The sequence below is a fragment of the Oryzias latipes genome (genome assembly GCF_053564925.1).
Source record: "Oryzias latipes strain Hd-rR chromosome 1 unlocalized genomic scaffold, Olatipes_Hd-rR_3.1 chr1_Y".
NCBI classification, from domain to species: domain Eukaryota; kingdom Metazoa; phylum Chordata; class Actinopteri; order Beloniformes; family Adrianichthyidae; genus Oryzias; species Oryzias latipes.
This window is the reverse complement of record NW_027616335.1, coordinates 5,422,778-5,447,082: the sequence shown is the minus strand read 5'-3', so window position 1 is coordinate 5,447,082 and position 24,305 is coordinate 5,422,778. Positions and strand designations below refer to the sequence as shown.

General features: G+C 38.6%; 3 long non-coding RNA genes across 3 annotated transcripts in view; 2 read left to right on the top strand and 1 right to left on the bottom strand.

Annotated features, from left to right (window-relative positions):
- LOC144990399 (uncharacterized) overlaps positions 1–24,305 on the bottom strand; it is a 108,448-nt gene that overhangs the window by 70,722 nt on the left and 13,421 nt on the right. The window lies entirely within an intron of this gene.
- LOC111948932 (uncharacterized) lies at positions 5,338–6,482 on the top strand. The gene is made up of 4 exons (XR_013654307.1): positions 5,338–5,395; positions 5,625–5,651; positions 5,836–5,933; positions 6,344–6,482. It is a non-coding gene; the product is annotated as an uncharacterized LOC111948932 (long non-coding RNA).
- Positions 7,565–9,147, top strand: LOC144990392 (uncharacterized). Its single transcript, XR_013654386.1, has 4 exons — positions 7,565–7,883; positions 7,999–8,069; positions 8,257–8,339; positions 8,989–9,147. It is a non-coding gene; the product is annotated as an uncharacterized LOC144990392 (long non-coding RNA).

The window sequence follows — 24,305 nt, the reverse complement described above, 5'->3', positions numbered from 1 at the left end:
GTTAGAGTCTCTGATGACTTGTTATTGGTCTCAGAAAAGGGACTACTTTGTATTCTGGTCCTGTTAGACCTCAGCGCAGCCTTTGACACTATCGACCACGGTATTTTACTCCATAGACTAGAGCAGGACACAGGGATCAGAGGATCTGCTCTCCAGTGGTTTAAATCCTGTCTGTCCGATAGGTATCAGTTCGTTAATGTAAATGGCCATTCTTCTCAGTGCACTCGAGTTAACTATGGAGTCCCACAGGGCTCAGTCTTAGGACCCATCCTGTTTGTGCTTTATATGCTACCCCTAGGAAACATAATCAGGAAACACAGCATTAATTTTCATTGTTATGCCGACGACACGCAGTTGTATTTATCCATGAAACCTGACCAGAATGACGATATAGAGAAACTGAATGCCTGCATCAGAGACATCAAGACCTGGATGACAATTAATTACCTCCTCTTGAACCCAGAAAAAACTGATGTCATTATACTAGGTCCTAAAAACCTCAGAGATGCTCTGTCTTCTCAGATAGTCTCCCTGGATGGCATAAGTATAGCCCCCAATTCCACATTTAGAAAACTTGGAGTTTTATTTGACCAGGATTTATCATTTAAGGCTCACATATCTCAGGCGTGTAGAACTGCCTTTTTTCACCTGCGGAATATTGCTAAGATCAGAAATATACTTTCTAAGTGATGCTGAAAAACTCATCCATGCGTTTGTTTCGTCTAGGCTGGATTACTGTAACTCCTTGTTAGCAGCGTGTCCTAAGAGTTCCTAAGAAGTCTCCAGCTTGTTCAGAACGCGGCTGCTAGATTGTTAGCAGGAACTAGCAGAAGAGATCACATCACTCCAGTGTTAGTTTCGCTCCATTGGCTCCTAGTTGATTCTAGAATCAAGTTCAAGATCCTCCTGTTAACCTATAAGGCCTTACATGGCATGGCCCCATCCTATATTAAGGACCTCATAGTCCCTTACCATCCAATAAGAACACTTCACTCGCAAAATGCAGGACTGCTTGTGGTTCCTAGAATAAGTAAAAGTACGGCTGGAGGTAGAGCGTTTAGCCACCAAGCCCCTGTCTTATGGAATAAGCTCCCAGCTCATGTAAGAGAGGCCGATTCAGCTTCTACATTCAAAGTTAGACCGAAAACATTCCTCTTTGGACAGGCTTATTATCAGACTAGTTAGTATTAAGATATTATTTAACTTAATGTTAATGTGTTTAAATTAAACTTAATAACAATAACTATTTGTTTTAAAAGGCTGCTAGAAGTTGAAGCTGGGGTAACTATGGTGCACTGGGGTTCTGTCCTCTTTTCTCATCTACTTCTACCCTTCCTCTCTTCTCTATTCTTGATCATCATTCATCATTTAGTTCTCCATGCCTCTGTTTAGTACAGTGCGATTCATGTATTGTCCCTCTTTTCCTCTCCCCAGGGGGAGTGGGAGTGCTTCCAGACTCCAGTTGGCTCATCCGTGCTCCTGTTCCTGACCGTTTACCTCGCCTTTGCTCCCGCTCCTACTCCTGGCTGTGGATCCTGTCTCCGGCTCGACTCGCGCCCCTGACTGTCCCCACAACCACGACTGGATGAAGCTCGTCTGCTGGACTTTATATATGTAGTTGTAGGGTTAGATAAGTTAATTCTTCTCTAAGAGTTCTGGTAAATCGCCTGTCCGTTCTGGGGGAGGATCCCTCCTTCATGTGGGCACCCCTGATGTTTCTTCGTTTTTTCCGGAATCCGTTTTTTTAGGAGTTTTTCCTAACCGCGAAGGGGGATCTAAGGGTAGGGATGCCAGTATAGTTTAGTCAGTTTGTTAGTTCATTTTAGTATTTTCCATTGAACTCTTTGTATTCATGATCCTTTTGAGTTCATGTTTTACTTCGAAGCCCATCGAGACGACTGTTGTTGTGATTGTGGGCCATACAAATAAAATGGAATTGAATTGAATTTAAAATTTGTTATTCTGGGGAATGGATATGGAGACAACTTCTTCTTTGCAGCACAAAACAAAATCACGTTTTCAGACTTTACTGTTAAGGAACTAAACCATCATTATAATCCTCCTCTTCTTCATTTATGTAGAGATTTCAATGTTTCTGATGTCTGGCGCCGTGATAATCCTGATGTTCAAGCGTTCCCCTGGTTTAAACCAGACGGATCTGCTAAATCTAGGTTGGATTTTTGGTTGACATATGAAAATCAACAGAATTTTACATCAATAGCTAATATTTCTGCTGCAACATTAACAGACCACTCGATCAAGCTCATTCTTCCTAAAAACAAAGGTTACTGGAAGTTCAACTTTAGTATATTAGAGGATTATAAAGGAAATCTTCAGAAACAGAGACTTGCATTACTGCAAACCTCACTGGATAATATGAACATCTCTAAAGCCAAAGGTGCTTTTATTAGATCCAGAGCTAAATAGGCTGAAGAGGGAGTGAAAATTTCTGCTTACTTTGTAGACTGGAAAAAAGGTGACAAGAGAGGACTGCTGTTAACAGATTGCTAATTAATGGCAGAGAAAGTATAAATATGTAAGAAATGAAGAGAAAATTTTTCCAAATTTACAGTGGGCTGTACTCTTCTTCCTATTCATTTCAGGATGCTGATCGCTTTTTTAATCACATCAAGGATCTGGCTCCAAAAGTGGATGAAAACTTTGAAAAATGATGTGAAGCAGAAATCACTATGGAAGAAGCAGAAAAAGCCATGAGAAGTTTAGCTGTAGATAAATCTCCAGGATCTGATGGGCTTATCATGAACTTTTACAGACATTTTTGGAAACACTTGAAAGAGCAGTTTTTGTTAGTCACAAGTTGAGTTGAACATCCTTCCAACTACCATGAATCACCCTGATTCCTAAACCTGGGAAAGACGCCAGACTAATATATTCCTCCTTAATAGTGATTATAAAATTCTAAGCAACATTTCTGCATCTAGATTAAAAACAGGACTGAATCAGATCATCTCAGACACACAATCAGGGTTTTTAACCCTTGTGCTATCCTAGGCACTTTACCATTGGGAGTTGGGTCATCTAGACCCACTAGACAGTGTGCTGAACCTTTTTTCTTCAATGATTTGTGATCTTCACTGGTGTCCATAGATTATATGAAATCTTTCCACCTTTATCCTCCTTTGTCATGTAGGGAGAACACATCAATGTAAGGGTGGGGTCATCTAAGATAGCACAAGGGTTAAAAGGACGATCAATTCACAATAATATCCGGTTAGTTCTTGATCTGATTGACTATAATCAATTAATTGAAGATGAAGACTTCATTTTATTTTTAGATTTCTTTAAAGCCTTTGACACGGTTGAACAAATTTATGTTTCAGACTTTTGAATTATTTGGATATGGACCTAATTTCCTCAATTTGTTAAAAAAATGCATAACGATAAAAACAGTGTAGTTATTTTACCAAATGGCATTTCTCCCAGATTTTTAATTAACAAAGGAATTAAACAAGGCTGTCCAATTTCACCAATACTTTTTATAACAGCAACAGAAATGTTATCAATACTAATAAAAAAGCTCTGGTTTCTGTAAACTCAATGTCCTGGCAGAACAGTTAGCCATTACTCAGCTGGCAGACGACACGGCCACCTTCATGAAGGACAGTCATCAAATACTGGAGATCATTCAGACTGTGGATTTCTTCTCTGAAGCATCTGGTTAAAACTAAATCTCAGCAAATGTGAATTGTTACCAATTCACCATTCTGATCAGTCAGTTATTCATAACATAGCTGTTAGGACTGCTTTGAAATATCTTGGTGTTCATATTACCAAAGATAGCCAAACAATGGAGGAAATTAACTTGTGGAAAACTTTAGAGGAATTAAATGTCAATTTAAACATGTGGTCACAGCGAAATATTTCTATTCTGGGTGTTTCTCACTAAATTAGAATGTTTATCCAGATTCATTTATCCAGCATATTCACTCCCAATTCCTAAATCTGCAAGGAAAGCAATAAACCAGGTCAATTTTAACTTCATCTGGAAAAACAAAACTCATTATATTAAAAAAGGAACAATAATTCAAGATTACAGTGAAGGTGGACTTAAAGCCATAGTCTTTGAAAGTTTGGATGGTATGATTAAGATCAACTGACTTAGGTGTTTTCTGCAAAATGAAAGAAATATTTGGTTTCTTATTTGTTCCAACATTTTCTGTCATCTAGGGGGCACTGTGTTCCTTCTAAGATGTAATTTTGATTACAGAAAACTTCCTATTAAACTACTTATCATCAGCAAGTGTTACTGTACGGCAAACTCATATTCAAACATAACTTTAGTCCACATAACACTGCCATATGGACGTGTCGGTATAATTTATGTAGGAACAAATCAACATTTTTACAAAAATTAGATTGATAATGGTATTTGGTCATTATTACATATTATGAATGATAATGGAAACATAATCTCATTGGAAACTTTTTCCTGTAAGTTTGAATTGAATGATAGAAAACAATACAACAATGTGATCAAAGCAATTCCTCAGACTTTGATCCAAATGTCCTCCACTCTTGTTCTTGATGTTCAAGTTCAGCTTCCATCCCTGTTGTTTGATGGTTGACCGGTTAATTCAAAACTTCCAAACTCATTTATAATATCTTTGTTAGAGAACTGTTTCCAACATCTTCAAAAAATCATTTTATGGCAGAGCATTACACAAAATAGGAAATAAGCAAGTTAAGATCTCAGTTTATTAGATATCCAATTTATCCAAAATACAAAGAAATCCATTTTAAAATTACAGGTATGAATGCAGTCTATCCATGCAAGGAACTACCATATATACCTTTTGGTTTTCCATAAAAGTATTTTTGTGACATAAATATAGAAACACTTGATCATCTGTTTTTTGAATGTATATATATGTTTACAGTTTTTGGAGGATTTTTTTGTGTTGCTCCTTAAAGTTTCCCTTTCCTATTTCTATTCATTTACAAAAACAAATCATATTATTTGGAGTAGTTTCTGGTGATAATCTATTTGACGTTCAATACTTTATTAATATCTGGGAAATGTTTCATTCATAAAAGCAGATTTTCAAAAACCAAACCATTATTCAATATATTTCATATAGAGAACAGTTTATATTTTAAATCTCTGAAATTAGTAAAAAGCAAAAATGCAATAAAATGGTCTATTTTCATTGAAGATCACAAGTTGTATCACATTACCTAGTATTTTAAACTACAAATTTTTTTTTTATTATTTTTATTTTTTTTGTATTTTATTATTTTTTATTTTTCTTTCTGTTGTAGCTATGTATATGTATATGTTTGTTTGAAGTTCAATTAAAAAAAAACATTCTAACGGCTGTTTTTTTTCTCCAGAAAACTAACGTCTACAATATCAATCCACATCTGGCAATAATAGGTGAGCTGCATTTGTCTGTTTCATCACAATTTTTTGTGTGTGAAAACTATAGTTAGATAGATTTTTAGATAGAAAATAGAAATAGTTAGAAAAAAACAGTTCATAAAATAGCAGTTCATATGAGGCATATTTGTTAAACAGCTGTACCGAACCGAACGTATGGAACCGAGCCCTATGAAACTCTAAATCATGCTAACAGCAGTTTTTTTTTATTTTCACAAACTAACAGACAACCAAGTAATCCGGTCAAGTCAAGGTGAGATACTGATCATTTATTCCAATTTTTTGTGTGTGGAACTTATAGTTAGATAGGTTGTTTGTTAAACAGATACGCTTTTATTGTCTTTGTCCATTGTAAAATAAAATTTAAGCTAACAGACCGCTTAGATGTAGCTACCTCAACTTTAAGCGCTGCGTTTTTCACGTATGTCTACCGACAGGAAAAATGCCGACAAACCCCCCACCTCCGCCCAGATTGCTATGGCACTCAGCCACAAATCGGGCCAGAGATGCCGCACGAATAAGGAGGGAAAACCAAGTGAGTTATAATCTTTGCTCAAAAACATGACATTTCTCTTTACTAAAGTACATTTTAAGAATTATGCACTCGTTATGAAATACTCACACATACAATACACACAACACACACACATGAAATAGGACACACCTCATTTCTCCACAAAAGATTTTTTTTCAAAGAAGTACAATTTATATTTGCAAATATTTTAAAAGTGATTTCAAATGAAAACAGACAGCTTGCTATTTGGCCTTTTTAGAGTTTTAATCATTAAACAGTTTGTTTTCTATCTAGCACACTGACTTGTGTGGAAATGCTTTGTGAAGCCCCAAAAAAATTCTAGTCATTTTCTTATTTAAACAATTTTATGCACGCAGATTGTTTGCAGTTTTTCCTTGTGAAGTCATTTGTTGATTTTATTCTGTCATCAGGCTCTACTTCGAAGGCTCCTGGCCTTAGCGACAACTGACAAGGAGAGACGCCGCCTGATACAAATATACGGCCCTCTTTAAGAAAAGAATTGTACTAAAAATCTTTGTTGTTGAAATAAAAAAAAATGTAAAGAAGAAAGTCTTTGTTGTTGTTTGTTTGTTGTTAAATTTAAAAAAAAATGTTTTGAAAAAACAAACCAACAAATCTTTGTTGTTGAAATTAAAAAAAAAATTTATTTGAAAAAACAAAACAAATCTTTGTTGTTGAAACCGGAAAAAAATGTAAAGAATAAAATCTTTGTTGTTGTTTGTTTGTTGTTGAATTTGAAAAAAAACATTTGAAAAACAAATCTTTGTTTGTCGTTAAAGTTGAAAAAAAAAAATTGGAAAAAAACAACCTCAGCAACGCTTTTTGTACTCTTCTTTTTATTCCTTGTACACATGCAAAAGTATTGAAATTCTTTTATTATATTAGCTCATTTAAAGAAAGAAACCTTTTATTTAAGTCATACAAAATGGTGGATGTTCTCGTTCCAACTGGATACTGTAAGCCTGTAAAAGTTCACAACCAGCTTCAGCAGGTGGGGGTTCCACTGGACAAGTATTAAGGAAAATTAGTTTTCATTTTACAGGATCACCAAATATGTGCACAAGTTCACAAAATAATCCTAACTGACCAGCCAAGGTGACAACATCTTTAAAAACCTAGGTTAGTGGGACTTTCGGTGCTGCTGAATGGAGTAGACGCGTGTGTCCAAACTTTGAGGTGCTTGGAGCTGACATCCTGGAATCAGACCGTGCACAGCGCTCACTAGCTGCTAAGCCGGGGCCCACCGGTATGTATGTATGCATGCATGCACCGGTATGCACGCATGCACCGGTATGCACGCATGCACCGGTATGCACGCATGCACCGGTATGCACGCATGCACTGGTAAGCATCCCCCACTTTCAGACCAGCGAGCTGGTGGTGTGGACGGCTTGCAGACTTGGGGGCAATCTCTCTGACAAGGGCTCTCCTATCCATATCTTCGAGGATTACTGCCCCGGAGGTTTTGTAGCAGCGCACCCAGTACAGAGACGTCATGAAAAAGCTTTACCAGCTTTAGCCTGCCCTGAGGTACCAGCTAAGCTATTTGTTGTGATTGTTCAAGAGTTGGAAATCTTTCTAAGGAGTACGTTAACTACTTTTAACTACTAAGTTTTTTTCCTTTTAGGTAAAGAGTAAAAATCAGTTGTTTGTGAAACTAGAATGTAAATTCTGCATTCTGAGTCTGTATCTGTGCTAGAACTAGGATTACATAAAGGTCACAAATGGCTATTTCATACAATTCAAAGACTTGGATGAGGCTGCAGAGGTGACAGTTATTGAAAAAGCAGAAATGAGAAATGAAACATACATTTTCTCCAATAATGAGACAACTAGTGTCTTATCTTTTGCACTTCCACCTATAAACTCTAGATCATGAGAGATTCTTTTTGATTTTCAGACTAAACAAAGACGGCGCAAAGAAAACTGAGGCAGGGGTCAAGAAAAAAGGTGTGCAGGAGTTTAATCTTTTTGGCATTTCAGTTCAGAACCTAAGCGTCTGTCGTCTGAAGTCAGTAAATTTGGTTTTTCTAAGTAATTTGTCTGGTTTCTTTCCTGTACTCAGAGATGTCTACTGACATGAAGCTCCAGAGGCTCCACACGCAGATCAAAATGTCCCTGAAAATAGACAACCCGGTAATCTGTTGAATCTATATCACATGCTAAAACTCCTTTGATCTTTTCAAACCAGAGTGTTACCCTGGAATGAAGGACAGCATCTTGTGCTGTTTCCTTACAGCTTAACCACATTTCCTTTTCTTTATGTTGACCTGAAATGCACTTTCATTGGTCTGATGTTGGTTCCTGCCTTTCCCCCTACCAGGATGTGAAGAAATGCTTGGATGCTTTAGATGAGATCAGCTCTCATCTCTCAGAAAGCTGAGCAAGTCAAAGAAAACGCTGCAGGTACAAAATATAGATTTACTGTTTCTTTTTGGAACATTCAAATACTTCTGTGAGTTTAGAAACATCAATCTGAATTTCAGTTTCTTCTTTGTTGTTGCTGTCTGATTATAACAGTAGGACAGGAACATTTAGAGAAAAATGTCAGTTTTTTAATTAACAAAACAATGCAGAAAACCAAAGTAAAAAAAAATTGTGACATTTCATCAAACAAATGGTTTTTTAGAAGTTTATTTGTGCCTAAAAAAACTTTGGATACAAATTTTTTTATAGAAAAAAGCATGTTCTTTAGTGACAAATCAAGAATGCGCAGTAAGTCACATCTAAACCAGCCAAAGACCAGAAACCTTAAAGCGCCTCATGCAGTTTCCTGTCCTCTTCCAGGGGAGATCAGAAGGTCTCTGTAGTTTGCCGGCAGAGGAGGTTAAAAGATTTCCAGCCACATCCTTGCTGGAATTCAGATTTTCCAACACAGGTCCATAGTTTAGTCAAAGGTCTTTGTTTTTGGGTTCAAAGTTTAGCTAATTGGTGTAAAATCCTACAATTGAATGGAAGTCTGGAGTGCTGCATGTGTTATCACATTCTTTTCTTTCTGTGGTAGTTGGAATTGTGAAATGACATTTCATCAAGACTGAAGTGGTGATTGTTTCAGACTCTACTGACAAGGTGACCAACGGTGAGATGAGTCCTGCAGAAAAGAAGGAAGAGATGGAGCAGGAGAAGTTCCTGGAAGACTCCTCAGCAGCAGAAAACCACAGGTGTTTGATGGAAAACTTCAGTGTTAAATAAATGGATCCTAAATGTTAAAGGACATTTGTTTTAGGCTTATCCTCTTTTTCCATTAGTGCCTACACTATATTACCAAAGTATTGGCTCAGCCATCCAAATGATCAGAATCAGTTTTCTAATCACTTTGTCCGGCCACAGGTGCATAAAATCAAACACTTTGGCATGCAGACTGTTTTTACAAACTGTGAAAGAATGGGCCGCTCTCAGGACCTCTGTGTATTCCAGAGTGGAACTGTCATAGGACTCCACCTGTGCAACAAATCCCAGTGAGAAATTTTGGTGGAGGAGGAATTATGGTGTGGGCCTGTTTTTGCAGGACTACTTAGACTACTTTCCTTCCTCTTCATTGTTTTATGTCGGAACGGGACGTTTCATCTGGAGGAGGGGGCGTATGTGACAGTCTTTACTTCCGCATTGGTGTTTGGATGACAGGTTCATGACGTAAGATGACAAGGGTGTTTGAATGAAAAGGAGAATAAAGGCTACACCCAAACACAATGAGTTATATCGCCAGAGGAGACCACGTGGCTCCTCATGGGAGGAGAGCACCGTCATCTTGGAGTTACTGCTGCAGTGCATGCATGGGAACATTACTCCACCACCTTCAGCCAGGCTTTCCAAGTGGGCGTTTCTCCTCTAGCTCAGTGTTTTTCATCCTTTTTTGAGCCAAGGCACACTTTATCCTTGACAAAAATCCCTTGACACACCAGCATCCAAAAATTAAAAAAGGAGAAACTCTATGGTCTGTATTGATCTAATGTCCCTCCACAATCTCACTTGCATTTTTGTGATAATTGTGGCAGAAAAAATTGGGAGTTGCAGCTGTTTTTTTCTAAAAGATGTAATAAAAGTTAAGTTGGTTTTCAGTAATAATTTTCAACTAAATTATTTGAAATTTTACCCTCTTCCCCGTTCGAACGGTAAAAAACTGAGGGTTCGAACAGGGAAGTGAAACCTGAAGGAAGATCCGCCTTCCACGGTCAGAAAGGTCATTTCAGTTCATGTTCAACTGCTGTTAGGTGACGGAGGTGACAGTGCGTATGTCCACAGAATCAGCATGCCTAAGGCAGACATGAGGTTCCCCCCAGCCCCCCATCTCCTTACGCTCTTTGGATTTGTTGTCATCATCAATGAACGGAAAAGACAATTGGATAAGTCGAATGCTGCGTGTCGACATTGTTACACAAAGATAGCGAATGCCACATTAATTTTTTTTCAGGCCAGTGTTAAGTTTTTGATTTCTGGCAGCTAATAGGTTTTCTTATTTTATAAAGCAGATCACCTGAATAGGTCAGTTTTATTTATTTTTTAATAAAACCAATAAATGCATTTTGCAAGTAATTTTTTACTGCCTTTTTTGTACTGAAAAAAAACAAAAATAGATAGAAAAAAACTTTATTAATCTCCCAAGGGAGAAATTCAGGCGTCCGACAGCAAAACACAGACAATAAATAACAATTAAATAATAGTTCATAAATAGCAGTTCATATCAGATTTGTTAAACAGCCGTACCGAACTGATTGCACCCAAATGTGTATACACACACACACACACACACACACACACACACACACACACACACACACACACACACACACACACACACACTCTAAATTAACAGGCTATCATTCTAACGGCAGAAAGATGATAAATTTGTCATTCTGGGAAATGTATATAACTCTGCAGCACAAAACAAAATCACGTTTTCAGACTTTAGAAGCTCTGTTAGGGAACTTAACCAAAGATGTCATTTTTTATGTCTTTCCTTAAGCATGCATTTAAAGAAAAAACACACACACACCACTGACACACACATTTTTATATATATATTTAAACAAAACCCTTTTTGCATTTGCTCTTACTGAAAGAGCTTTAAGGTTTAAGTGTTCCCTGAAATTTTAAATTTTATCCATGCACAAATTCTATTAATAGACTTTTTTACCTTCTTTTTTTCCTCTCAGTACAAAGAGTGTGTCTTCCAGCCGGCTGGCTTCACACACTGCCTGAGGTGGACCAGAGATGGATGTCCAAAGCTCTTTTCAAATGGACAGCACAAGGACATCCTGAACTGGACTTCAGCAAGGTGGACAGACTGTGGTGGTATCCTCCACAATTCCCATTGCGCCTCACCAACGTCCTTCAGCCCGAAGACTATTTTGGCAGCCCCCTCTTTCTTTGGATGCCCCGAAAACTCTGGCAAGTCTAGCTGACATTTCCTCATTCAGATTGCCACAAAGGGCTTCTGACCTCATCTGGTGTGCATCAGAAGATCAGACAAGTTATTTCTGTGGACATAACTTATTTTGTGGCATCTGAATATTTACTTTGCAAAATATGCGAACGAAAGTTCATCAGCTGGAGCCATGCCATCGTCTCCCAGCTGGATGTGGGTCACAGGATGCAGTTTCCCTGCATCCTCACATCCAAGCTTGCCTGTGACCTGCGGGTGGTCACTTTGATGTGCCAGAGGGGTCTGGGAAACAGCAGCAGCCAGATTAGGAAGAAAGTGGAGGAGTGTCATTCAGAAGTGTGGCTGAGGAAGACTGTCCAGTACATGACGGACTGTAAACAAGTCAAAGGGGCTGTTGAAAAGGGTCTCATAAGACCAGTCACGTTTTCACCTCCCCCTCCAATGCCTATTGTTCCAAAGCACAGGTGGCTGATGCAGGTCTACGCCCAAGACGTTCTCCAGAGGCTGACTGAGGTCAAGGCCTCAGTGACATCAACTTATGGACGCATCTTGAAGCTGGACTCCACCAAGAAAGTTGCTCGGAAACTGTCTGGAAGGGGTTTTGGAACAGCGACCTGGGCAACAAATGTCGGCAATGAGCACGGCCAAATAATCACATCTGTGCTCACTGCTAGTGAAGGTTTTGGCCTGGGGCCAATGATTGAAGGACTAATAGGGAGACATGCAGTGGCTGGGGTACTTCCCCCTGAAGTGCTTTACGTCGACAGAGACTGCTGTGGAAACACGCTTCTTCGACGAATTTTCCAGAAGTGGAAAAACCTTCACATCCGCCTGGACATATGGCACTTCATGAGAAGGTTTTCGGTGGGCTGCACCACGGATTCACACCAGCTGTATGCATCTTTCATGAGGCGCCTCAGCCAGTGTCTCTTTACGTGTGATGAGGAAGATCTGACAGCCCTCAAGATCGCAAAACGATCCAAACTGTGTGCCAGGCTCACCAATCCCTCAGAAGCTGACGTGCTGAGGTCTATTAGTCGCAGTGAGTTAGCCCTGCACTGCAGGAGAACGACACGTGGCTCTCAGGAGACTCTGGCTCTCATCAAAAGCCTCATCCAAGCTTTTGACGGTGACAATGGTCGCGACACTCTGGGGGTTCCACTGATCAACTCGGAACGCATGGCTGGCATTTTAGCTTCCCAGGCAAAACATGTGGCCTACATCCAGGATCCCCCAGGCATCCAGCTGTACACCAGGACGGGAACAATCCTGAAAGGAGGACATCGTTTGCCCACATACAGCTATGCCAGAGGTTCAACATCCCTTGAATCTTTTCATCTTCACCTGAATAGGTTCATCCCTGGTAAGTAGTTCTTTTATCTTTCCTTGAAACACAAAAATCCTGAAGTATTGTAAATAATATAGAAAGCCATATGTATTTATGCATGGAAACATGTGTTTTGTTTTTCCATGGATATTGCAGGCACCCTGGCAAGTGATGTCTTCTTCCAGGCCTACCTGTTAGATGGGCTGGCCAGGTGGAATGAAGACCGCACTGTAGCCGCCACATCAGACAAGCAGCAGCAGCCATGCTCCTACGACCATCTCCTGCGGCATGCTGTTAACAGTTTGTGTGAGGAGGTCCTTGGCCAGGAAATTGTTCCCAATGCTGGGCCAAGGAAATACACAGGTATGCAGACTTTTTTTGAAAAGAACTTCAACACCTTTTTTCTTCTTCTAATGAATGTTTTGCCTTTTACAGGTGAACTTCTGGGGGTGGAGTACCTTTACCAGCAAACTGGTAAAGTTCTCCAAGATTACCGACAGGCTGTTGAAGGGTCGGAGACGACTGACATGGAGATTGAGGACAGCTTCAACGAACCCGAAGAGTTTGAAGACTTCACTGTGGCCACTTTGGAGCCAGTGAGGACCTTCACAGTCTCTTCAACGTCATCTTTGGCACCCACCAGCAGTCTGTCAGCTCCAGACCCTCAGCCTGGCCCCTGTTGCTCTCCTCCTCCTCCTCCTGAGGGTCCTTCAACGAGTGCAACGCACTCAGTGCCTGGACCTACATCACCATCTCCCTCTTCATCACCTTCCGCCACCACCTCTGTTCCCCCTTGTGTCTTATCCCCCGCTGAACAGAGCAGTGAGTTTAATTCAACTTTTCTATTGAAAAAAGAAAAAGTAAAGTAGTATGTATGTTTTTTATTTATTTATTTTGTTTTGCAAATGGGAAAAAGGTCTAGGAGTGCTTCCATCATAAGGACTTATCATGTTACTGTTTATTAAGGGATTTGCTTTTTTCTTTTACAGCCTCCAAAACAGATCTGCCAGCAACCCCTCAACAGTTGGACTCTTCATGTGACGTAAGACTAAGTTCTTTTCAAAAGCATAAATGTCATTTTTCTTTTAATTCTATTCACTAATTCTTGTTCTTGTTTCCTAGGATTCTGTCGGCCCTGACAACGTGGAGGGTTATGGGGCCGTGCAGGAGCTGGCTGATTTCTTTGTTGGCCTCCGGCACAATAACCTTGTGGTGACTGCAGAGGAGTCAAACCGGATCATTTCCCTGTGGCAGTCATTGGGGGACTATGATTTAAAAAAAACTGTTTACTGAAGCAGGGTAGATTTAGAGCAACCAAAAAAATTGTAGCCCCCGGAGTCGAAAGCACAAAAAGGTGAGTAGACAAAAAACACACAAGAGCTGAGCCGCCAAAGGAAGTGACACAAAACAAAATGTTTGGCTTTAAAATAATACTTTAAATCATATATCCTTGTTTTTTTGTCCTTGCTTTTCCCCCTCTTTTTTCATTCAGGTGTTTTATCGGGGCTCACAGTCCTGCACAGTGGCCAGACTGCAACCGAGTGTCAGAGGCCATCTTTGTGAGACTCTGTGCCTTGTACCCAAACGCCGTCCGATGCGAAGGGAAGAAGGTTTCTCGGTTCACTATGGTGGTGCGGATGTACAGGACGATTAGAGAGTGCATCGTCTCAAATGCCAGAATTATGAGCGAGACCACCATCCAGCTTCCAGAAGTAAATGCTGCTACAGTCACACAATGGTAAGTAAATTAGAATGATTTTAATATATGACATTATCATTCTTTATGAATACATTTTCAACAACATCAAACAGAAAAAAATAAGAAGCTGTATCCTCTAGAATGCATAGAGGAAAATCAAAACAATCAAACCTTTTCGTTTTGTACATATTTACAGGTACAGCAGGCGGTGCCGGGCACAAGAAAAACTCATTTTAAACCAGGGCATCCCACAACCTGCTGCTTCCATGGCAACTACAGAAAAACTTCCAGATCCACTCCAGAAAGGAACACCTTTACAGATGGGGACCTCAGCTCAGCCGCACATTTTTGTGCTTCCGCCCAACACTGCTGGGGAGGCAAAACTTAAGGCGAAGCCACAGCTGCAGGCAAATGTACGGCTCAAACTAAAATTGTAAGTTTGACTACTCCTGCTGTTTGGGTGTGAACAGATGAGTCGCTGATGTTATAAACGTATGAGAGAACCATCACAAGTAATTATTACACAATTGAAAAAAATACAAAAACTAGGTTTTTCAAATCAATGAAATCCTATTATTTACTCGAAAAAACACAGTTTTGTCTCATTTTAAAAAAACAAATTTGCATGTGGACGTTTCAGTAATGATTAGAAATGTATATTTCTGATTTGAACACCTTTTTAATTGAGTTTATGTACAAATAGAAACATTTGTCTTTTTTTGCTTACAAAAGTTATGTTAGATCATTCAAATCAAATCAACCTTTATTTATATAGCACTCTTACCACAACACGTGTTACTAAAAGTGCTGTGCATAAAATACAATAAAATTTTAAAAAAAAGATGACAAGACAAACAGTGCCGACATGGATGTTGATCAAACTGAAAATAATACATATATATTTAAACTGCAACTTTTCTTTGGACAAATGGGGTTAAAAGTTTTTTTTTTTAAGGAATTAGTAGCAAGATTTTGAACTGTTAATTCGAAAAGCAAATATATAAAATATTAGATATTTAAAAACAATTCAGAAGAGCTTGAACTTCTAAAGATTATTTATTTGGCTGCTGTTTGAAGCCTGTTGGAGTTTTGTAAGCACGAGAGGAAAAGCTTCTCTCTCCAAGATCCAAAAAGTCCTGCCTGCTATCAGTCTTCCTAATTTGTTCATTTTTCAGAGCCCAAGTTCACGCTGCGACTTTTGGTGGGACCAGTGCCATTTAAACGGCATCCTTCCCCTTTCTGCTGGCAACAATTCAGCGTGTTGTGGACAGAGGTGCCACTGGAAAATGTTACTGTAAAGATGAAAAAAATATGCTGTGTTTACTTTATACAAGATATTGGTGTGCTCATCTTTTAAGGATTTCTGTTAGCGTGTTTGCTCATTCATCAATATATTAGTGGCTGCTGACCGGCATCATCAAATTCAGGTCTTGACTGAACACACCTGATCCAGAGCAGTGTTGGTCGGATTACTCTGGAAAAGTATTCTGATTACTGATTACTTCTTGAAAAAGTAATCTAATTACTACTCTAGTTACTTTTTTCAAAAGTAATCTGATTACTGATTACAAAGTACTTTAATACAGAAGCGTTTCACAATAAAAACTATATTGTAAAGTGCAAAACTCGCAAAACAAACAAATTTAGCCTTTGGCTCTTTAACTTAAAACAATGTCGAGTTGTTTTCCAAATAAAAATACAGCATATTGTAAATAAATAAAATCAGCTCCCTTTATAATTTTAAGGTAATCTTATAAATTTAATTGTTTGTAGTTGTTTCATTTAAATCTCAAAACTTAAATGAGACCTATTGTGTGTTTTTTTCAACTCTTTAAACTAGAACATATGTAGATCAGCACAGCAGTTTACATTTTGTTCACTGTAACACCCCAAATTGATCTAAAACGGCTTAAAAACAAACGGCTCTGTTGACTTCCTGTTCAAAAGTGCAGAACTGTAAAGTTTTTCATTTTAAAATTTAACTGTAACAGACAGCAGTTTTTAAATTACTCCTTTATATTGTTGGAAAGTGGCTATGGGACAGTTTTGAACCATACCTGCTGCTTTACTATAAACTCAAGCTCCAGCTGAAGAACAAAACAAGATTACTCAAACATGCATGAATCAATTCAAATATAACTTTGAGTAAACTAATGATGAAGGAAGGCCATTATAACAAGGTAAAATCATTGAATCGTTGACCTCTTTAACTGACACTCTTTTTTTTTTGAACTGCTGAAGGTACTAACAAAACAAATCACAAAAAGTATAAAGGCAAGACATTTCTGTTCACTTTTTTTCAGATGATCAGGGCTAGTGAAACAGTGGTTGTATCTCATTAAAAGCAGCTTCTCAAATCGACTTTCAGACAGTCTATTCCGTCTTGGGGTCAGCACCAATCCACCTAAACTAAATAAACGCTCCACTGGTGCACTTGAAGGGGTTGGAGTGTTGTACTTCAGGAAAACCTTTTTGACTGCTGGGAAGTTGCTCAAGGTGTCAAGTTCAAATCCCCCTGAGCTCAGATAGTTCATTACTTCTTGGTCTGCAGAGTAACAGTCCTCAGGCTCTGACTCAAATTCAAAAAACTCCATACCAGTTACTGGTGTTACTACTTTGTTTGGCACATTGTCAGTTTTGTCTGAGTCTCCTGCTGAAGAAGAAAGTATTTGGCACTCTGCTACCAGAAGATTCTTCAGTTGCTGTTTTCTAGCTCCATCTTTCACCCATCTGAGTTTGAACTTTGGGCAGCTTATGGCAGCAAGAAGAGCATCTTTGTTGTCGAGCACAATGAAGAAACGAGTCTGGATGGCCTATAATAAACAATAATACAGTTAAAAGTGTTTAACACAAGTGTTTCTACAGTTTGGCCAAATGTAAATAATTTGTTATAAATTGTTTGCATGCACTATATCACCCAAGTCAATTCTAAGTTTGTGAATTCTGTTCACCAACAATGGAAATACTTCTTTTTTGTGATTCTGAATCATACACACCTTTACAATAACATCTGGCAGGTCTGCTGTCATCTTGGTGAGCAAATCTTTTAGGCCGAGAGACTTCATCATCAGGATCCCAAGTGTAGGCAGCAAAGCACCATATGGACACTCATCACCCTGCAGTATGTCCAGGGCTTCATTGCAATACAGTATTCATGTATGAACTGATATTCTTTTTCATTGAAGCACTTGATACCCAGCTTGTTGCACAGGTTATTTAGCTCATTCATAGGGATCTCTGCAACTCTGGAGACTGCATCATAAAATGAATTCCACCTGGTTGATGATGGAACCAGGAGCTTCCTCTGGTTGACCTCCTGCACTTGTTCTGCTGCAACAGTTGATCGACTTGCTTTATTCCAAAGCGCAGTGCATTTTGCAATAGTAAACCTGTACACAGATTTTGTAGTTGGACTAGATGTGAGGTATTTTTCAACGTCACTTGTGGAAATGAGGTTGATGGTATGTGATGCACACCTGTAGTGTGGTGGGAGAGTGATGTGGCCCTCATCAGAAACAGAAGTGAGGGCTTCTGCTATGTCTGTAAAAAGTACATCTTCCTGCTCCTCCTCCTCCTCTTCTTTTTCATCTTCATCAGACTCAGGTGGTGGGAAAGTCTTAAATGCTTTCACAAAATTGGATGCATTATCTGTAACTGTAGCAACAACTTTGTTTAGCAAGCGGAAAGATGAATGAATTTGCTCCAGTTCAGCAGCAATGACATCAAAAGTGTGCCTGCCTCTCACTCTTTTGCAAGCCAACGCAGCTTTGTGTCTTTCCAAAGTGTCTTGGTTGAACCAGTGAATGGTTACACCCATATAACTCCTATTATTAGCAGTCCAGATATCTGCAGTTGTTGATACAAACTGTACATCATCTAACGCTAACTTTAAAGCGGCTTTCATCTTTTTGTACTCGTTTTCCAGATATGAGGTGAATGACTTTCTGTGTGGCAGATGTACATTATTGTTTGAGGGAATTTTGTCGATAATTCGGCGAAAGCTTGAGGAGTCCACAGTAGAAAGTGGCAGCATTTCCTCCACAATGTATCCCGCAACAAGTTGATTAAGCTCTTTTAACGTTACACGGGGCTCGTGGGAGAAATCCAGTTTTGGTTGCTTGGCTGGCAGACTCACCCTAGACTCTCTTGCTGTCACTAATCTGACTTCTTTTTCAACATTTGCGTCGTGCTGTGTGTCCCTTTTAAATGCTTCAAAAGGTTTGATGTGGAGTTTTTCGCCGTCGAAAACGTCTTGCTCCCGCCACATAATTGGCAACGGACCACAACATTCTTTCCACTCGTACCAACTAAAGTAAAATAATGTGCGTACTTCCAACTCGACAATGCGCATTTTTCTCCCAGCTCCATGATGCATGTTGCATTTGTTTTGCTAAGTTAGCTGCTGCAGCTGCGCACCGGCGGTGAGAGGAGGCAAGATGGCGGAATGAATGAACGTACTTTACGGGCTCCGGTGTAAGATTTTTTTTTTTCTGTCCTTGTTTGTGAGTTTTTTTGCATTCTATAACCAAGAACACTGCAAGTTTTTTCTTTTTTTCTATTTAAAGTTTGTGAGAGGAATCGCGGACTACCGTAAACTTAATTTTTTCTTCCTTTTGAAAATTTGAAAGTAAGCTAACCAAAATGCAAATGGACGAACACGACTATTATTCCCAGTCCGATATTCACGAGATGACAGAGGAAGCTATTGAAGTCACTTCAGGGGATGGAGAAAGGTCCAAAGAAAAGTTAGTGAACCTTGCACACACTCCAGTCAAAGCACCTCATCCTAAAAAGCAAAAGAAAGGGAGCGGGCAGAACGTGCAGGATGAAAGTATGTTTGAAAGAATCATGGAAGCCGTGGCCGCCCTGACGGAGAAGGTCGACATGCAAACGACCAAAATGGATGAGCAGACAGCCCTACTGAAAAAGTTTGACGAAAGAATTGATGCCAACTCAGAAGCTATAAAAAAGAATAAGGGAGTTCTAGAACATCTGGAGAAAAGAGTGACTGAACTTCAAGGAGACAAAAAGCGACTAAAGGAAGCGGTGGCTGAGCATGCCCGCTACAAACGGAGGTGGAATCTGCGACTGAATGGATTGGCTGAGAAGGATGGAGAAGACATCAGAGAAACCGTCATCGGCATCTTAACCAGGGTGGTTCCCATCGGCGCGGACCGCCTGCGAGAGGCGGTTGACACGGTCCATCGGTTGGGAAGAAAGGGGAGCGCGGCGACTTCCAACAATACGCCGCGGTCGATAATCCTGCAGTTTGTGTCCAGAGTGGTCCGGGATGACGTGTGGAAACGATCAAGAGAGGCGAGAGTCTGCAAGGAAATGCTCATCCACTTCAAAGAAGATTTCTCCAAGGAGGACAGGGAGGCGAGAGCCAAGCTGTGGCCGCTGGTCCAAGAGGCGAGGAAGAGGGGTCAGAGAGCGTTCCTGAAGGAGGGATACGCACTGATCGACAATCGAAGAGTGGACCCTCAATAGGTTCCAGTCAGTGAGAGTTAGTGTTCTGTTAGTTCATGTTCTTGGTGAAGAATGCTCAGTGAATTGTCTGGTAAGGACAGTATTGTTCATTCCTGCACATCATCTGCGGTTGCTGTGCTATTGGTAATTCCTAAATGTTTTCTTTCATTTCTTTAAACACTAGGGGGCTTAAAAACAATGTTAAGCGAAAAGCTATTTTTTTATTTTGCAAGGAGCAGAAAGCAAAATGTGTTTTTTTGCAGGAAACCCATTCAGTTGAAGAAGATGTAAACTTCTGGAAATTACAGTGGGGTGATTCTATTTATGTCAGTCATGGGACCTCTCATTCAGCTGGTGTTATGATACTTTTAAACAAATTCCCGGGAAAAGTTATTAACCATTTTGGGGATACTTATGGCCATTGGTTGATATTAATATTTGAGTTTAATGGTGAAATGTTTATTTTGGTTTGTGTATAAGGTTATAATGAAAGAGCTAAAAACAAAACACTCCTCTCAGACTTATGTAAACAAATTCTAGACCTTAAACACGCTCATTTAACTGATAATGTCATAGTTGGAGGTGACTTTAACCTGGTGCCAGACCTTTGGTTAGACAGACATCCACCTAGAGCACAATGTCACAAGTTTGATGATCTGGTTGTTGAATTTATGAATGTTGTCAATTTGGTTGATTATTGGGGAATTCAGAACCCAGTGACCAGGCAATATACATGGTTTAATGCTGCAGGAAATGGACAATCTTCAAGGTTAGATTATTGGTTAATATCTTCATCATTAGTAAAATATATTGATAAATGTTCCATTTCTGCTTCACCCTTAACAGACCACTGTGTTGTTTCTTTATCCCTTCAATGTAATAGGTCAGTAACTGATTTAATTCAAATTTGGAAATTCAACAATATGCTTTTGGAAGATTCCTTTTTTTGCAACAAGGTTAGAGAATTAATAACAGAAGTTGATGCTTTGGACATGTCACCTGTGAGTAAATGGTAATGGTTTGAGTTTAAAATTAGAAGTCTTGCAATTGATTTTAGTAAAAGTGCCTTTAGATTGAAACGTCTAAAACAACAAAATATTTTAAGAAATATTAATGACCTATGTAAAAAGATGGATTTGTCGACAGAGGACTTATTAGAATTAAGTAAATTACAAAGCGAGTTAGACATTTTGTATATTGAAAAAGCTAAAGGTGCATTTGTAAGATCCCGAGCTCGCTGGATTGAAGAGGGAGAAAAAAATACCACATATTTTTTTAATCTTGAAAAGCAAAGGCAATTAAGAAAGCAAATTAACAAATTATCAGTAAATAATTTTGTTTATGAAGACCAAGGGAAGATTAACAAAGAAATACACACATTTTACTCCAATTTATATAAGTCTTATCATTCCGAAGCTGACTGTGAAATTTTATTCGAAAGCATTGAAGGATTGAACCAAAACATTGATTTAGAATTTAAGCTTTTTATGGAAAACGATTTAGACATTGAGGAAATGGATGCTGCTGTACTAAAGATGTCCTCTGGGAAATCTCCTGGCTTGGATGGTTTAACAGCAGAATTTTATAAATTCTTTTGGTCAGATATAAGACGTTTGTTACATGAAGCTTTTCTGGAATGTATCTCAGCAGGTAGCCTTTCTAACACAATGAGACAGGGGTTAATCACTTTAATCCCCAAATCTAATAAAAACACTTTATATTTGGATAATTGGAGACCAATTACTTTGTTATGCAATGACTATAAAATATTAGCTCATGTTTTTGCAGAGCGTCTAAACAGAGGACTGAAGGATTTAGTGGATGAGTGTCAGTCAGCATTTATTAAAGGAAGAAATATTCATAATCACATTAGGTTGGTAGTAGATTTGTTGGATTATTGTGACTTTGTTGACCCAGATAGTTTGATATTATATCTAGATTTTTATAAAGCATTTGACACATTGGAGCATTCCTTTTTAATTAAAGCCCTGAAATTTTTAGGATTTGGTGATAAATTTTGTAATATTATTAAAATGTTTTATAATGATATTTATAGTTCAGTTTCCTTAAATCCAGGAATTACTCCCCGATTTGTAATTAAAAGGGGTATCCGACAAGGTTGCCCAGTCTCACCCAAACTGTTTATGTTAGCTACTCAGTTATTAACCGTTCTCATAAAACATAGTCATGATATTCAAGGTATTTCTATTTTTGATAAGCAATACAAAATTAGTCAGTTTGCAGACGATACTGCTTTACTTCTAAAAAAACCGTTGCAGAGGTTGTTAAAGCTCTAAGTAGGATTCATTTATTTTCCAAAGCATCAGGATTGAAGTTAAATATTTCCAAATGTGAAATTCTCCCCATTCACTCATGTCAGCACCAAGCTATTGAAGCCATTAGGGTTGTTCAGGAAGTGAAATATCTGGGTGTATTATTGTCTAAAAACACAATAAGGAGGGAAGAAGTCAACATTACAAACCGATTGTTTGACATAAAGAAAGGTTTGAGTCGTTGGTTGACAAGAGATTTAACTATCTTTGGGAGAAATCTGTTAACCAAAGCAGAAGGCGTCTCTAAGATTATTTATCCCTGCTATTCTTTATACATATCCCCTCCAAACATTAAGAAAGTTAACTTTATTATTTTTCAATTCATATGGAAAAACAAAACACATTATATCAAACGTTCCCAACTGGTCAAAAGTTATGATAATGGTGGCATCAATGCTCTAGATTTTGAAGCTATGGTCGGTACTTTCAGAATTAATTTTTTAAAAGCTCTTCTGGTTGATAATAACTCCATGTGGTTTCATATTCCAAGATCCATCTTTAAACATTTAGGAGGCATAGACTTCCTTTTGAAATGTGATTTTGAAGTCAATAAGATTCCATTCATTTTTTGATTTGATTTGATTTGAAATGGTTTATTTCAAGCAATCAAATAGAAGTTATACACAAAAGCAATATAAACATCAGTTATACATTCATACAGTAACTAATCAAACTTAGGATAATTAGACATAATTAATAAATATTGCTTGAAAGGGAGTGGAAGGAAGCGAACTTATATAATTCCACCCCGTTATACTATAACCATTTTATTACATGATTTATCAATATCCGGTTCCTAGGTTTTATCAGACAGAATTAAGAATCATAAGGTATCAATAAGGCACATGCCAAAGATGAATTACTTAAGTACTACGTCAAAAATAACTATTTTAGAAATTAACATGGCAAATGCAGCATCTGAAATATATACAAATTATGTTACTTTTAAAAATCATTCATATGCTTTAAAAAATAATACTATACCAGTAAAATAGACACAACACTGTTTCAGGAGTTGTCATAACAAAATTTCATCAAGTATCAAAAGTTAAAAACATGTGCAAAGTTATGCTACATTAGGAAAGATTTTTGAATCAATTTATCAATTTTAGGAGCTAGTGAAGTAATATCATCAAAAGTCAATCAATTTAACAATTTTCAAAAGTGATTAATCATTTGTTTTACTCTTTTTATATATATTTTTTTTTATTTTTTTTTTTTTTTATAATAAAGTAATGCTGTTGGGGAAAAATAAAAAGGGTCCATAACTGTCGATTATCCAAGGTTGGTATTTCTTCTTTTACTGATAACAGCTGATCTCCTGGGTTCAAAACAGAGTTAGTAGTTCTCTTCGATGTTATGACTGCAGACATTAGATTCAGGTCCATATCCTTCTTCAGCTGATATCAGCTGCGGTGAAAGTTGAGGTCAAGTTGTCTGCAGCTCAGAACTCTGCTGTTATTCAGGTGACGTCAGACGATGGAGAAAGTGATGATTCCTGGTGTCATATTTCTTGAAATTATTTGGCTCTTTGGTTTATTACTCCACGTTGTTTCAGACAACCGTAATCAAGCACTTCTCAAAGTCCTTCATGGTGTTCACGACCAGAACCTTGGTCCGGTCCTCTGGACCGAGTGGTTTGACATAAATCCTGCAGCCTTTAACCCAAGTGTTCTCAATCTGCTTACGCTTCCTGAGAAGCCGTGCATGTTTTGAGATTTCAGCATTCCTTCTGGTCAGATGGTCGTTCAGATAAACAGCAGATCCTCTGAGATTTTTGCGTTGATTCATCAGAGCTAGCTTGTGTTTGTGATTCACAAACCTGATGAGGATCGCTGGTTTATCCGTCTCCTTTCTCCTGGGGAGCAGGTGGCAGGTCTCGATGGTATTGAGATCCAGGGAAATCCCTTTAGATGTGAGAAATGAATGTATTTGCTGTTCCAGAGACTCTCCACTGACCTCCGTATTAGCACTGCCAGCTACGCTAGCGCTAGCATTAGCAGTGCTGGCTTGAGGCTTGATCGGTACTCCAGTGAGAATGACATTATTCATCCTTACTTGCTGTTCCACATCGTCCAGTCTTTTCTCCAGAATCCCGACCTGGTTTTCTCGCTGCTCGTTTTGAGCCCGAAATCTTCGGAACTCTTCCATCATATCCCAG